A 15,237-nucleotide genomic window follows, 5' to 3' on the forward strand; every position below is an offset into this window, starting at 1 on the left:
AATATTGGTATCTAGAAATTCGATTTTATCTTGGAAATCCTAAGGAGCCAATGAAAATTTTGAGCCAGGGAGTGACCGGCTCTTGGTGACAGAAAGGTTGTACAAAACCAGGTCTCCCCTAGAATCTCTTTTCTGAAGTATGAAAATCCCTCTCTCCCTCCATTGAACTAGTGGGCAGGTGATCACAGGCAGAGCTGGGGAGCGCTGCAGCCTTGTCTGTGGTACAGGATTAGCTGAAACCCGAGCCAAAATCAGCTTCAGCATTCACTGACTTGACTTTGTTCTTTTTCCTAAAGCCACTTTCTTGTCCTTCTCTCACTTGTCATGTGTAAGTTACCTCTGAAGGGCCACCTCGAAGTTATTTAATATGGGTTCCAAAAGTCCTGGGACAATGAGTCCTATTCCGTGGAGGATGCTATCAGCTCTCTTGAAATCACTAATGCAGGAAAAAAAAAATGGGGATTGCCCGATAGGATAATGGTTTCAGTGTACAGAAAAAGAGGACCTGGCACGAAGTCACAGGCTTGAGTGATGGGGAGAAGAGAATTCCGATTCCACTCAGGATAAGCTCAAGAGAGGAGGAGAGAGGTCAACATTTGCATTTTTTTTTTTTGCAATAGCCATTTGATAGGGGATCTCTGCTGGGCCCCGAAGAAAGATTCGGGTGGGTACCTTATGGGTCACATTGCTGCTAACCCCACCCAAATCCCTTTCAGCAACTGAAAAACAAAGACTTCTACCATGGATAGCAACAAGGCCAAGTGAGGTGATTCTCCCAGGCTCCATTTCTGAAAACTCCACTTGGGAGAAGATCAAGAAGGACAGCTGAGACGATCTCAACTGTCTCTCGTACAGTGTGGCAGACAGGCACATTTGGCCAGCACACGTGGCTTTACACTACTACACCTCCTCCATTATTGCTATTAACTATGTGAAGCCTAAGCTATTTATAGGTGATCCTTAAAGTCCAAGACATGAGTTGTTTGTTCTTTTTGGTCATGTGAATCTGAATTTCAAGCAGTAAGGACTGGGTTGTGGAACCCAGTTCCATAGCCAGTGATGGAGCCCAGTCAATGGGCCACAGAGCAAAGCACTCGTTATCATGCATGTCCTAATTCACGCACAGAGAGCCGACTGCTGGTGAAAAGAGAAGAAGTTAATATAAGGAAGAGAAGTTATATTGGGGAAATTATTCTAGACAAGTGTTAGCAGACCTGGGGATTAAAGGAAGCCTTGAGATCCATCCCCAAGATCATCTAGGCCATTCCACACTGCAGCCAGAAGCAAGGGTGGCAGGGTACCAAAATTTCATAAGCAATAAGCACTCAAACATGGTTTTAAAATGCAAAGTTAAAAAGAGTAACAACAACAACAATACAAGAAGGGAAACAGGTCAAAGTTTGAATAGAGGTTGCCTCAAGGGGAAGGGATATTGTCTTTGTCTCTGCTTCTTTAATATTTTATACCCTTTCTAAATATTCCTAAAGTGATCAATTATTTCTGTAGTAAGAAAAGAAGGAAAAAACCAAAATGGTGGGAGGATGAGGGCAGGAAACATGAGAGGAAGATTGGTAGAGGCTGCTAAGAACCTAAGGGGATGTCTCAGCCTAATGTGAGCCATACAGACCATAACTCAGGTCTCAACTCAAGGACCACCCCCACTTGCACACCCAAGAAATCATGGTCAACGCAGCTTTTCCTCAAGATAAAATTGCCACCAGCCACAAGGCCGGCTTCACTATTAGACCTGGTGATTTCTAATAATGCCCTGCATGGGTATCCCTATAGTTTTGAAAATGCTTTCACAGCTTCCACCTCCCCATTTGTCTCTCTGCTTAATAGCAACAGATGAAGTAAACAGATAGGTAGACACATACTTACGTAGTCACTGGCATAATTCCTTATATGTAATATCCTGATATGCAGCTTCTAATTTTTCAAAACACTGTTTTGAAAATCTCTCTTCTGAGTTCACCAGGACTTTATAAAGAACTGGGAGGAAATGAAAGACCACAGAAGCAAAGCCATTTGACCAAGGTCCTACAATGAGTTAAGAGTGGAACCAGAACTGGAAGAGATTCTGAGCTTCCCAAGCCCAGATCCTTTCTCAGGTCATTGCCCTCTTCCTCTTTGAGGAAAACCCATGGTTAGGCATAGTTATCTTGGAGAAGCACAGAACTATAAATTTTGGATTTCCTACTGATTCTAACCATCTCTTTAATCTGCTAGTGAGGATCAATTTTCATAGCTTTTAAATCCAGCTATAAGAGAACTGAGAATTGATTTCAAAACAGAAGCCAACCTAATGCAAATGGTCTGAGGTAATTCATAAAAGGCCATAGAGCACAGAGGTCAGGACAGGAGAGCACAGATCTATCCAGCATTTGCAATACTTGGGGAAAGTTGCAGACCTGATCATGCAGCTCACGAGTTGCTCAAATTCCATTTACTTGATTACTCTGTTTTTTTTTTTCTTTCAAAAGGAAAAAAAAATCATTGTACTATGTCCTCCCAGGGAGGACTTTGCAGCTGTGCATACATGAGCACAATCCTGGATGATCCCCCAAAATCAATGTCGTAATTTGGACCAACCTATTGGTTTAGTAGATCACTGCTTGTAGGCCACTTCAATTGTGAATTGTTAGTGAGAGGGAGAAATGTTCTGTGACTACAAAATCACTAAATCAATTGTATTGACAAACACAAAAGCAAATGAGATGGCAACCAGAAAGACACCTGTCCCACAACATTGGAAGTGACAGGTGGAAAGGGGTTGGCTTAAATTTCTCCTGCAAGTGGGTTCCTTCATGTTCTTTTGCATTCACCAGGTTTCCCAATACATGAGCAGACCCGGCGGATCAGATAGAGTTAGTGGATGATTTGGGGTATGATTTAAAAGCAAAGTTAGTATCAAAAAGTCTAATCTGTGGTGCCAAAAGCACTTTGGGACTCTTCTAGCACCCAGACTCTTGATAATGGACTCTCAATAGCTGGCAGTGTGACAAGATAAGACCCCAATTCCCCATACATGGTGAGTCCCTGAGAACCTACCCAGAAGAAGCCCCAGATGAAAAGATTTTATGTAGAAATTTAGATGAAAGTTGTATCTAAATGGTTTAAATGTCCTTTTGGTGTTAAGTTCCTTAACCCCCTTCATGTGTTGATCTCACCTTTATCCTGGGCTCCTAACCATGGCACACAGCTTCCCACCTCTCTGTCCCTGTCACCCTATCCTTACTGAAACAATTGCATCATACTCGTGTATCAAGGCTATGAAGCATTCTCCCAGCTAGCTAGAAACTCAGACAGCAATCGGCACACTTATGTCATCATTTAGCAAACAGTGTTAAATGCCAAGCACTAGGCTAGGTAGTGGGAACTCAACTGTGAGTAAGCCAGACACGTGGTGCTCTGCCCTCACAGCCTTAAAGCATGGTGAGAGAGACAAGCTTTCAACATGAAATCATAACATGACCATTAGGACAAACTAGATAGCTTCAAAGTGCTTAGAAAATAAGAATGCAAGAGGGTTTTGTTTGTTTGTTTGTTTTTGTAATTAACTTGGACCAGCAGTCCTCAAAATATGATCTTCAGGCCTCTTTGAGTCACCGAGATCCTTTCAGGGATTCAGCAAGTTAAACCACTTTCACAATAATAATGACATTATTTGCCTTTTTTTTTTTTTTGCCCCAGTGAGCAGACATTTGCACTCATAGTGCAAAAGCAATGTTGGCTAAAACAGTTGTTGCCTTAATAAGAATCAAGGCAGTGGCACCAAACCACAACAGGAGTCAAATTTGCCAAAGTCACCCACTTGCAGTCTTTTTAAAAGCCATTTTCATTTAAGAATATTTTTAATGAAGCAGCAAAAATTATCAATTTAAATAGATCTCTACTCTTGAACACATAACTTTTAAATATAAATCTTGCATGCAATAGGTTAGAAAGCATGAAGAACTATACCCAAAGTGTAATATCATGCTCATCTTGCAGAAAAAAAGAACTACATCCAAATTATAATATCAGGTTCATCTTTCATATCATCCTTTCCATTGCAAGATCATTTGAAATAAAAGGGAAACTGACTACTTTCTCCTGAAACAGCATGTTTACTTGCATGAACTATTAACAAAATATGGTTACTCTGATTTGGATCTTTGACAGATATTTTCTCTAACATGAACAAAATGAGCCTGTAATACAAGGTGGCAAGTGACCATGCTTGTTGCCAATGATAGAAGTTGAACTTCCATTAGAAAAGTAGAAATCCCCAAATCTTGTGTCCATCACCATGATCTTGACAGTTTCTCAATACCCATTGAATTTTCTGATGAGATTTTGAAATTAAGAAATGTGACTGTTCAAGATTTTAATGAAATACATCAACTTTCAGAAAATTTGCACAATCCAGCAAACCAATATTTTCCAAAAGACCAACATGTGTTGATGTAAATCATGCATGAATAAAAGATCCAACAGAATGTGAGAAAAAGTAATGGGTTTTAGTGTCATAGAATACAGAAAGCTCATTGATATGTTTTCAGATTCTACATTATCACTGATCTATAAGAAACTGTTGAGTTTGGAGGTAGTTATTAAATAAAAAAGAATATACACAATTACCCAGAAGTCCATTAAAACCCTCCAACTTTTTCTTTTTCTTTTTCTTTTTTTTTTTTTTTGAGGGGGGAAGGTAGCAAGGATTGAACTCAGGGGCACTGGACCACTGAGCCACATTCCCAGCCCTATTTTGTGTTTTATTTAAAGACAGGGTCTCACTGAGTTGCTTAGTGCCTCGCTTTTGCTGAAACTGGCTTTGAACTCGAAATCTTCCTGCTTCAGCCTCCCAAGCAGTTGGAATTACAGACGTGCGCCACCGCAACAAGCAAAATACTCCAACTTTTTCTAACCTGTGTGAAGTCACATTTTCTTCATGTACATTGATCAAAACAATATATCACAAAATACTGAATGCAAAAACATGTAAGAATCTAATTGTCTCCTATTAAAGATATTTATAAAATAGTATCACTCATGAAATTTTTGTTTGGAACAATATTGTTATTAAAAATTTTTACATTAGCAGTTAATAGGTTTAGTATTTTTATGCTTACGTAAATCATTATTTTTATGTTTCTCAGCTTCAATTTCTAATATAGTTAAATAGCAACAGGCATAACCCACATAAACTGAAGCTTTTCAACAATAGAGTATAAAGAAATCCTGACATCAAAAAGTTTAATCAATGCTACTGACTTGGATATCTATAGTTGATAACAAGATTATTAGAAAAATGAATAAATACTTGAATAGTTACGTATTTTCAATTCAAGGGTTCTATATTTTTGTTCATTTTTCTTATTTCATTTGTTTAACGAATATTTATTAGCTGCCAAACACTGTGCTAATTATTAGCTAGTAACTTCTGCTGCCAAGATCTACAAAGCTTTTTGCTTTCCTTCTTACTTTACAAATTGAATTACTAAACATGGGCACTAACCCAGAGCCTCGCGGGCTAGGGTCACAGTCAGACTTCCACTTAACCAGCTATGTGTTATAGGTGAGATTCTTAATCTCTCTGTGTCTCAGTGTCCTCTACATTAGAATGTCCTCTTTAATGTCCTATATGTTAAGGATAATAGTACATACTTACCTTATAAGTCGGAGGAAAAGAATAAATGTGTCCATGTATAGAAAGTGTTTATAACGGAACCAACAAGGTAAGTGTTGCTAACTATCAGCTGGAATTCCAGTATCACTAAATAGCTTACAAGCTATCATTGTGATTCAAATTTTAAAAATCTTTTATAATGACATGTTTGTTTTGCCGATGGGGAAAAAAAAAAAAAAACAAGTCACTAAAGGGTCTGTCTAGATGTCCTGAGCGTGCCATCCTAAAAACTTCCCTCAATCACCATCCCTCTCTTCAGAATGCTCTTATATACCATCGCCAAACTTTATCTGGCTTGAACTCAGCTGATTGGACCAGAGATTAGTCCCCTTAAAGGCTGGTTCACCACCATTGAGGTGCTGGCCTGGTAAAAGAGCTCTGTCAATAGGGGCCAGCTGGCCAATCAGATTCTCCGTGGAGTTAGACCAGGGAATGAAAGAAGGACCCATGAGGGAGCTGAGAGGCAACAGGAGTCAATTCAGCTGAGCCAGATAATCACCCAAGTCCCTGCCACTTCTTAAAAACACTGACACATCCAGACCAGAAACCCAAATTATTTTGTGTCTTTCCTCGTCCCCAAGTCTGGAACCCAGTACCCAGAGGTCTGAGGCTTACCTGCCTTGGGTCAGAAGGCCAGGCCACACCTACATGTGGGAAGTCTTTACGCTGAACCCTGTTCCCACCATCCTCACAGTTTGCGCTCCTTAGAGGTTAGCAGTGGAGGGCAGAAAGGGAGAGTGGGTCCCTGCATACTCAATTGCCATCAGAGATACTACCCCAGTGTCCTCAGTTCTTCTACTAGTCCAAGGCCAGGAGGTGGCTTTTGGTGGACACTAGCAAAGCTTCTAGAAGAGGTGGGAGTACTGAGTGATGGAGAAGGAGGGCAGACATCTCAGCACTGATATCCTGGACAGTACAGAAAAAAAAAAGTGGGGAGGATTGGGGCAACCTCAGCTTTCTATAATCCATATGAACCATTTCAATCCCTCAAATGAACAATGAAGATTATTGTCAATCTTACATAAGTTGCCCTTAATCCCTCAAATGCCCCATTTTCCAAATAGATTGCTACTTTAAAGTCCTTCCTTATTGGAAACTTGCTGTCACCATTATGCATAAACTAGTTTTTTTCAGGTAAATCACTGGATTAATTAATTAGAATTCTTCCACAGGCACAGAAATCCTCTGTGGCCCTTTGCTTGACCACATCCAGAGGGTGGTATGAATAAATGGATCCAAGAAGAGATGTGTGACTGACTGTTCTCCTCTTTGAGAGAGCCCTGTGTGTGACTGTACCTGAATAAGATACCTAACCATTCTCAGAACAAGATCAGGAAAGAAGATGTTATTTTTTTTTCTTTTCTTTTGACAGTGCTGGGGATTGAGTCCAGGGCCTTACCACATGCGAGGCCAGTGCTCTGCAACTGAGCTATATCCCCAGCCCAGGAAGTCACCCTTTGACAAGCCACAGGCAATGTTTTTGAACACAACCTTCTTCGGGGGCTTCCCCACAGAGTGTTAATACACTCTGGGATCCAGTGTGCTCTGCCACATTGTTCCCAGATAATTCTCCATCAGGGGCCTTGAGTCCAGGCCAAGGCCTTTACTATTTATTTGTAAGGAAGTCTGTTAACAAATATTTACTGAGCTTTTATGGAAGGTTTCCGGGCTGTGTGTTGGTAAGGTCAGAGCTATCTTTTAAGAAGATTGTTCTGTCAATAATTTGCTTGGTCAACTGACATCCAGAAAAGCAGCTTGGGGTTATTGCTGCAGGCCAGTTAGGATGCTTTAAATCCTGAGTAAGAATGTGACAAGAAATAGAAATGATGGGATAACATACGGAACTAAATTAATAAGCCAATACAGTGTGTCAGACAACCATGGAAGTATTAGCACTGACCTCAGCAAGTGGCTTACTTTTCCCAAGTGTTAGTTATCTGTAAAATGGGAAGAAAAAAAAATTTTCTCGGGTTGGTGTTGTAGCTCAATGGTAGAGCACTTGCCTAGCATGCCTGAGGCACTAGGTTCGAGTCTCAGCACTGCATATAAAAATAATAATAATAACTAGCCTCAGAAAATTTTCCAAAAAAAAAACTAGATATATGTTTTATTTTTTTTTATTTTTTTTATTTTTTATTGTTGGCTGTTCAAAACATTACATAGTTCTTGATATATCATATTTCACACTTTGATTCAAGTGGGTTATGAACTCCCATTTTTACCCCATATACAGATTGCAGAATCACATCAGTTACACATCCATTGATTTACATATTGCCATACTAGTGTCTGTTGTGTTCTGCTGCCTTTCCTATCCTCTACTATCCCCCCTCCCCTCCTCTCCCCTCCCCTCTTCTCTCTCTGCCCCCTCTACTGACATTCATTTGTCCCCCTTGTATTATTTTTCCCCTTCCCCTCACTTCCTCTTGTATGTGCTTTTGTATAACTCTGAGGGTCTCCTTCCATTTCCATGCAATTTCCCTTCTCTCTCCCTTTCCCTCCCACCTCTCATCTCTGTTTAATGTTAATCTTCTTCTCATGCTCTTCGACCCTACTCTGTTCTTAGTTACTCTCCTTATATCAAAGAAGACATTTGGCATTTGTTTTTTAGGGATTGGCTAGCTTCACTTAGCATAATCTGCTCTAATGCCATCCATTTCCCTGAAAATTCTATGATTTTGTCATTTTTTAATGCAGAGTAATACTCCATTGTGTATAAATGCCACATTTTTTTTATCCATTCATCTATTGAAGGGCATCTAGGTTGGTTCCACAGTCTTGCTATTGTGAATTGTGCTGCTATGAACATCGATGTAGCAGTGTCCCTGTAGCATGCTCTTTTTAGGTCTTTAGGGAATAGACCGAGAAGGGGAATAGCTGGGTCAAATGGTGGCTCCATTCCCAGCTTTCCAAGAAATCTCCATACTGCTTTCCAAATTGGCTGCACCAATTTGCAGTCCCACCAGCAATGTACAAGTGTACCCTTTTCCCCACATCCTCGCCAGCACTTGTTGTTTGACTTCATAATGGCTGCCAATCTAACTGGAGTGAGATGGTATCTTAGGGTGGTTTTGATTTGCATTTCTCTGACTGCTAGAGATGGTGAGCATTTTTTCATGTACTTGTTGATTGATTGTATGTCCTCCTCTGAGAAGTGTCTGTTCAGGTCCTTGGCCCATTTGTTGATTGGGTTGTTTGTTCTCTTATTGTCTAATTTTTTGAGTTCTTTGTATACTCTGGATATTAGGGCTCTATCTGAAGTGTGAGGAGTAAAGATTTGTTCCCAGGATGTAGGCTCTCTATTTACCTCTCTTATTGTTTCTTTTGCTGAGAAAAAACTTTTTAGTTTGAGTAAGTCCCATTTGTTGATTCTAGTTATTAACTTTTGTGCTATGGGTGTCCTATTGAGGAATTTGGAGCCCGACCCCACAGTATGTAGATCGTTGTTCACCAGAACTCATTTCCTCTTCTTGCTCGGTAGAGAGTTGAAGTTACCTGTCACCATATAACTCAGTCCCAGCTAATGGAATCAGTGTACCACTCCCAGGTGGTAAAATTTTAGATTGGAGATCCTCCATACCTTTTTACCATGTGCTGACTCATAGAGATCTCTGAGGATCCAGCAAACAGACCTAGAAAATCCAAGAGACTCAAGTTCCTGGGTGACCAAGGGAAGCCCTGTTTACAACTTCACATGTAGAAAATTAATTTCTATCATATTAAGCCAAAGATTTGGGACTTTGAATCTAGCTAGCTAGGTAGCTGCCCATCCACTATTGCACAGAATCTAACACAATAATCTCTCAATCAAAAAATCATTTTTTAGCGTTATGAGAAATTCAGAGACACACAGGTTTTCGGGTTAATTAGGAAGACAGGACATAGACATAGCAGACTCATAGCAGATGTTGGTAACAAATTGAGAAAAGTTCCAAGTCCCCGGAAGTAGGGAACTCTGAGATAGTTTCAAATAGTGGCAGCTTTGTGCTTATGTTTGAAGAATGGGTATGAATTGTCTGGATAATGGAGATGCTATTCAGTCACTACTATTTTAGTTAGCTTTTTAATCAATATGACCAAAATGCCTGACAAGAACAACCTAGAGGAAGTAAAGTTTACTTGGGGCACACGGTTTCAGGTTTTCGGTACAGATACAGCTGACTCCATTGCTCTGGGCCCAAGGTGAGGCAGCACACCACGGGGCAAGGGCCTAGAGGAGAAAGCTGCTCAGCTCACGGCAGAATTGGGAAGCAGAGAGAAAGAATGAGGGAAGGGATATAGGGCAAATGGACCCTGCCAGGGCATGCCCCCAGTGACCCACCTCCTCCAGCCACATCCACCTGGCTACAGTTAACACCCAGCCCAAGAGCTCTCATCATTTAATCATTTCACTTCTGAATATTCCTGCATTCACAGGAGCTTTGGGGGGGATACCTCATTCCAAACCATAACAGTCACTGACATTTAAAATTATCAACAAGAAATCCCCATTGTCCAGTATCCAGCACCCATACTCTGTAGGTCACTGGCCCTTACCACTTCTTCACTGTTCATGTCTTCTATCGATGACTTCCAATATGGTGTAGACCCTGGTTTCCATGTAATGACTTTCAACCATCTGCAATCTTCTGAAATCACCTAACATTCCTAGTACCAATTCCTAGAAGCCCAGAGCCAAGTCCCACTGGCTTAGGACTTTTGATATCCTACCCATCGGGCCTATCATAGCACTGAGTTTGTGGCTTGAAGAAAATGGGTGGTAAATGAGATCATAGTACATATTTATATTGCTCCAGAATTTTGCTATATTCCTTATAACTATTGGTCAATTGATCCATTTTAATTATTTCTCTCTAGTTAAGCCTCCAGGCTGTACCAGCAAAAACTTCATTTCAGAAATCATAAGGCTGATCAATCCACCAGAAAAGTTTTATATGTTAATCATTACCATGTGAAGAAATGTTTACCATAAATTTGGCGTTCATATTTTCCTCTATCAATAATGAATTACAGATGATGTAATGGAAATTCTGCTATAATTTATAGTCTGATTTTGCTTTCAACATCAAAACTATTGCCTTTAGTCTTTAAAGAAAGTTGGGGTGCCTATTTTATATGAACAGCAGAAGCTAACTTTTAGCTCCCCAAGTCTTCAACCTTCCCAGAAATGCTTAACACAAGCATTGCCATTCTTCAGAGTCAGAAACCAACAATTTTTTTCATTGACATGGGAAATAGATACGGAAGTATCACATGTTATTCTGCCTGTGTATGCAACAAACAACACCCATAGGTGCAGGTCAGGGAGAACCAAAAAATAGGACTATCCAGAATTTGGTAAGTAAGATCATTGAAAACACATTTAATCACAGTTTTAAGCACACATTCTTCAAGGAAAATGCGATAGACCTGCAGGACGTTGAAGACACTCTTACCCCCACCCGCAATTTGGTTCTTAGAGTAAAAGGAAACTTTAGCAAATGCATGCACTACAGTTATTCTGAAACCCCTTTGATGCCATGTGGGAAAAACTTCTCTTCAGAAACATTTAAACAGCAGTACCATAGGCCTACAACTATAATGCACCAGTGAAAAAGAAAAATGTGGAAAGAGAGAAAAAAAGTAATACAGTTGCTTACTATAGGAATAATAAATGTGTTTCAACTCATATGTTGATTCCAATTGATTAATTGTATCTGTTTGCAATATAGTGTTGAGAATGCTTCTGAGGTCATGTTGGAGATCAGAGAAGAGTGTCTGGCATGATGAAGAATAGATTAGTGATGTCTGGCAAGGATGGAGAATAGATTAGTGATGTCTGACATGGATGCAGAAGAGAGAAGTGGTAATATGTGTGACTCTGGTATTCATCTAGAACATGTGGGCATTCGAGAACAAAGTGAAGAGAAGTGTGGCTGAGCCTGCCCAGTCTGTGGTGATCAAGATGGTTACATGGGTGCTTTTCTTCGGCTGTTTCTTCCTTCTACCTACCTGCTGGCTGGCTGAGAACTCCCTGTACCTTCCACAATAAAATATCAGACGTGAAAGAAAAATAATCTCACCTCTTGTCTGGCATGTTGACAAAGATATCTGACTTGGTTAGACTTTGAGCGTGAGGAAAAATCCAGGAGTGACTTGTGGGATTAAGAAGGGCTTCCCATGGAGTCTGGGGACAAAAAGCAGTCCTGGACTTTAGAGTCAGTGAGTTCCAGTTTCTGCAGATCCAGAGGACTGTTTCTCTAATCTTAGATTCTAATTCTACAACTAAAGTGATGCTAATCTACCAAAAAGAGAAAGAAAACCCACAATGGTATTATCCACAAAAGATGAAAATCCTCATACTACAAAAGTTCAAGCAAGAAGAAATGCGCTTGCTGTGTAAAATGGATTTGAACCAGGCATGATGGTGCACGCTTGTAATCCTAGAGATGCTGGAGACTGAGGGAGAATATCCCAAGTTTGAGGTCAGCTTGTCTCAAAATAAAAAATAAAAAAAGGCACTAGGGTGGTACTCTTGTTTTGGGGAGTAGCTTTTCATTGTTGTTGTTCTCCAGCCTTCTGATTAACATTGGAGATGAAGAGGGTGATAGACAGGTGAGGCAGAGGCGGATGGGGTCATGAGAGACCATACTGAGGGCCCCACTCTTCTGAGGAGGAAGGTTTTGTTCCCTTCCAGAGAAGACCCTGAGATCTCCTGGAGGATCTGGCTGATCTTCCTGGGGCACTGTGGTTCTTTAAGGCTGGTGTGGCTGTGGGGTCAGGTGAGGGAGAGGGAGGTGGGGCTGCTGGCTCGGAATTTGGCTATCTGCAGAACATCTTTCTTACTTCTCCATTGTGCTTTATGGAGTGTACTTTCTGCCACTTTCTCTGGAGAATTGTTCATTCCTAGGGAGACCTTGAGGCAAGAGCCATTGAAACCTGGATGATTTGCTCATTTGCAAACAGAGCCTCCCACAAAGTGGAAGGAGGGTTAATCTTAATGGAAACAATAGTCCATTTAATAAATCCAACATTTAATGAACCCAAACAGCTTGCCTTAAAAAAAATCAGTTACTAAAGCAGCTTTTGAAATTTTAATGAATGCTTATTAGCTTTATTTTTAAAGTCTCATCTGTTACCTTAGTGTGAGTTCACTGGTGTTCTTGATCATATGACTCACCACCTAGATATAATTTCTGAGCTACAAATGAAAATGTTGATTGGAATTTTGTGACCCTTTTGTGTCTGGAAGCTTTCACAAATCATTCAGGACCTTCAAATATTGCAGGTACCATCTGCTGCTTGGTAATGCACAGAACAAAGATGCAGGACAAACCAGCTCATATTTTGATGACTCTTCCATAAAAGCCTCTATACTGGGTTCTTTCAAAATCCTAGAATTGATAAGAACTTCTGATCAGTTTTACGTATATGTTTTTGAAGAAATAACCATGGTCTCAGCTGGAGACTTTGTTTTTGGATCCTATTTTCCAGTGGCGCCCCTCTTCCTCCATCTTCATCTCAGGAAGGCAGAGGAGTGTTGGAAAACAGAAAGGGGACTGGGTGGGGCATCAGACTGGTGGGTAATTACCAGAAAAAAAATAGAAGCCTCCTGTCTTTTATCAGAGCAAGTATCAAATACTGTTGGGCCCAAGTACACTTTGTCCCATCCTCTTTCTTATGCAAATTAAACATCTAGAGACCAGCCTCCACAAAAGTTGAATCCACTTCCCCAACTTCATTCAGCTTGTCCTTGAAAGGAGTATCATGTACCTGATTGTTAGCTGGACCTACCCTCCAAGAAATTGTAGGAGAGATCGTTTTGTCTCAGGCTCTTATCATTATTGGGCTTCTCTAGAAATCAAAAGCACCTGCTCTTTTGTTAGAGTGGGCTTCTAAAGGGACAACTATTACCATTAGAAAACACCCAGATTCATAAGGGAACACTATTGATATGTACTCCCAGCCTGAGGATGCCGACCTTAGAGGAACACACTCTGTAATAGTGAATCTTCATTGCTTACTGTGTGCCAGGCACTGCGCTAAGCAATCCCTGTGACTTATTCCATTCTGTCCGTGTAAGAGCCATAAGAGATGGGAAGCCCCATTTTACAGATTTGGAAACTAATGGCTTGGAAAGTTCAAGTTTCTTGCCCAAGATCACAGAACTGGAAATGTAACATTCCCAAGACCTCTAATCCTAGTACCTATGTTTATATTGACAAGTTCTGGTAAATCATGATAATCCAGCACTGATGGCAATAGTGTGTGCTCTCCACTCCCAATAGGCTCCCCGTTTTGGATTTTCTAAGTAGAACTCAGCATAGAAACAAAAGACTTTCCTGGTGCCTTACCTTGATGGAAGAAAAGAAAGTATGTCTATGTTAACAATGTTAACAAATATCCCATTTGTTAATATTCTGAGTAACACTGCATCATTGGCATGACCATATCTTCTAAAAGAGGAACTTTAGGCTCACAGAACCTAAGTCGTCTGCTTGAGGAGCCACAGTGAGGGAGTGGATTCTGGGCAGATGACAGAGTGCGATGGCTCAGCCTCACCCTGCAGCATCTTCCAGCATGCAGCAGACATTTCCACTAGAGACAGGAAAGGCAATAATTTCCACTGCCACCTTTTAAGTTACATGAACTCTCACCTTCCAGGCTGGAGATGTTACCAATGACCTACCTGCCTGGGTCAAGGTTGGCTGAAAAGGAGTACACTTTTGAAGTTGGAATGAGAACAAGGATCCCAAACCCCACTGAAGAGCAATACTGAATTGTCAGTGACCAATGATGGTTTAATGTCAAAATAATCCAATCTGTGCACCAGGGCTGTTTTAGGCCTCCAAGACCTGGTTTAGCCTATTCATTCCTTCCTCCATCCAGCACTCCCATCCTCTCTCTTTACCTCCTCCCATCCCACTTTCCTGGTGCAGGCTCCTGTGCAAACTCCTGTCACTCTCTCTACTGCCCTCCCCCTAGTTTCTCAGGGAAAGAATCAATTTCTGAGCCGCCTGTGACTTCCAGGGCCTCATCTAGTACCTAGTGTACCACGGAGGCTCAATAAATGCTTAATAAAAGGGAGGGGAGACAACACAGAGAGTTAGTGCTATGCCCAAGAAGTGAGTCCTTTTTCTGCTCAGTAATGAACTATGCAGAACGGTATAAACTGTTGTTGATGTTTCCAGGCTTCAGTAAACCTAATCCTACTGTTAAAAAAAAAATTCTTTTTAATATATTCCCTCCTCCACCTCTCTTTTCAGCCCATATTTTTTAAAAGCCACAAAGCATATCACATATGTATCATGCAAGGTAGATAGGTCTCACATTGTATCAATCCCAAGTCTGCAATGGGCCACTTTGTGGCAGATCTAAGGAAAAGAAATGCAATTCATGTGACAAATACATATTATCAAAAGCTATTAAATATCTTTTCATATAAACCTATTTATTTATCTTGTACTTTACAGTTTACAAGAGGCTTGATCTCATGGCTCTCCTAGTCTATAAGGTTAGTCCAGGATTATAGCATCCATTATATAGAAAAGGAAACTGAGTCTGGCTTGCCATATGGCTATTAATTC

The 15,237-nt window shown here is 40.6% G+C and overlaps 1 long non-coding RNA gene across 2 annotated transcripts in view; it reads right to left on the reverse strand.

Moving 5' to 3' along the window:
- Window positions 1-15,237, reverse strand: part of LOC124096152 (uncharacterized) — a 45,564-nt gene that overhangs the window by 18,064 nt on the left and 12,263 nt on the right. The window contains exon 1 of one of the 2 annotated variants that reach the window (XR_006852792.2): window positions 1,882-2,135. The exons of the other annotated variant lie outside the window; for it this stretch is intronic. This is a non-coding gene — a long non-coding RNA (uncharacterized LOC124096152). Of the gene's footprint in view, window positions 1-1,881; window positions 2,136-15,237 lie in introns of those variants that run through there. 2 annotated transcript variants of the gene reach the window in all.

This window comes from Marmota monax, unplaced genomic scaffold (genome assembly GCF_021218885.2).
Source record: "Marmota monax isolate L192 unplaced genomic scaffold, Marmota_monax_Labrador192_F-V1.1 WCK01_AAM20220418_F8-fsc00004, whole genome shotgun sequence".
NCBI lineage: Eukaryota > Metazoa > Chordata > Mammalia > Rodentia > Sciuridae > Marmota > Marmota monax.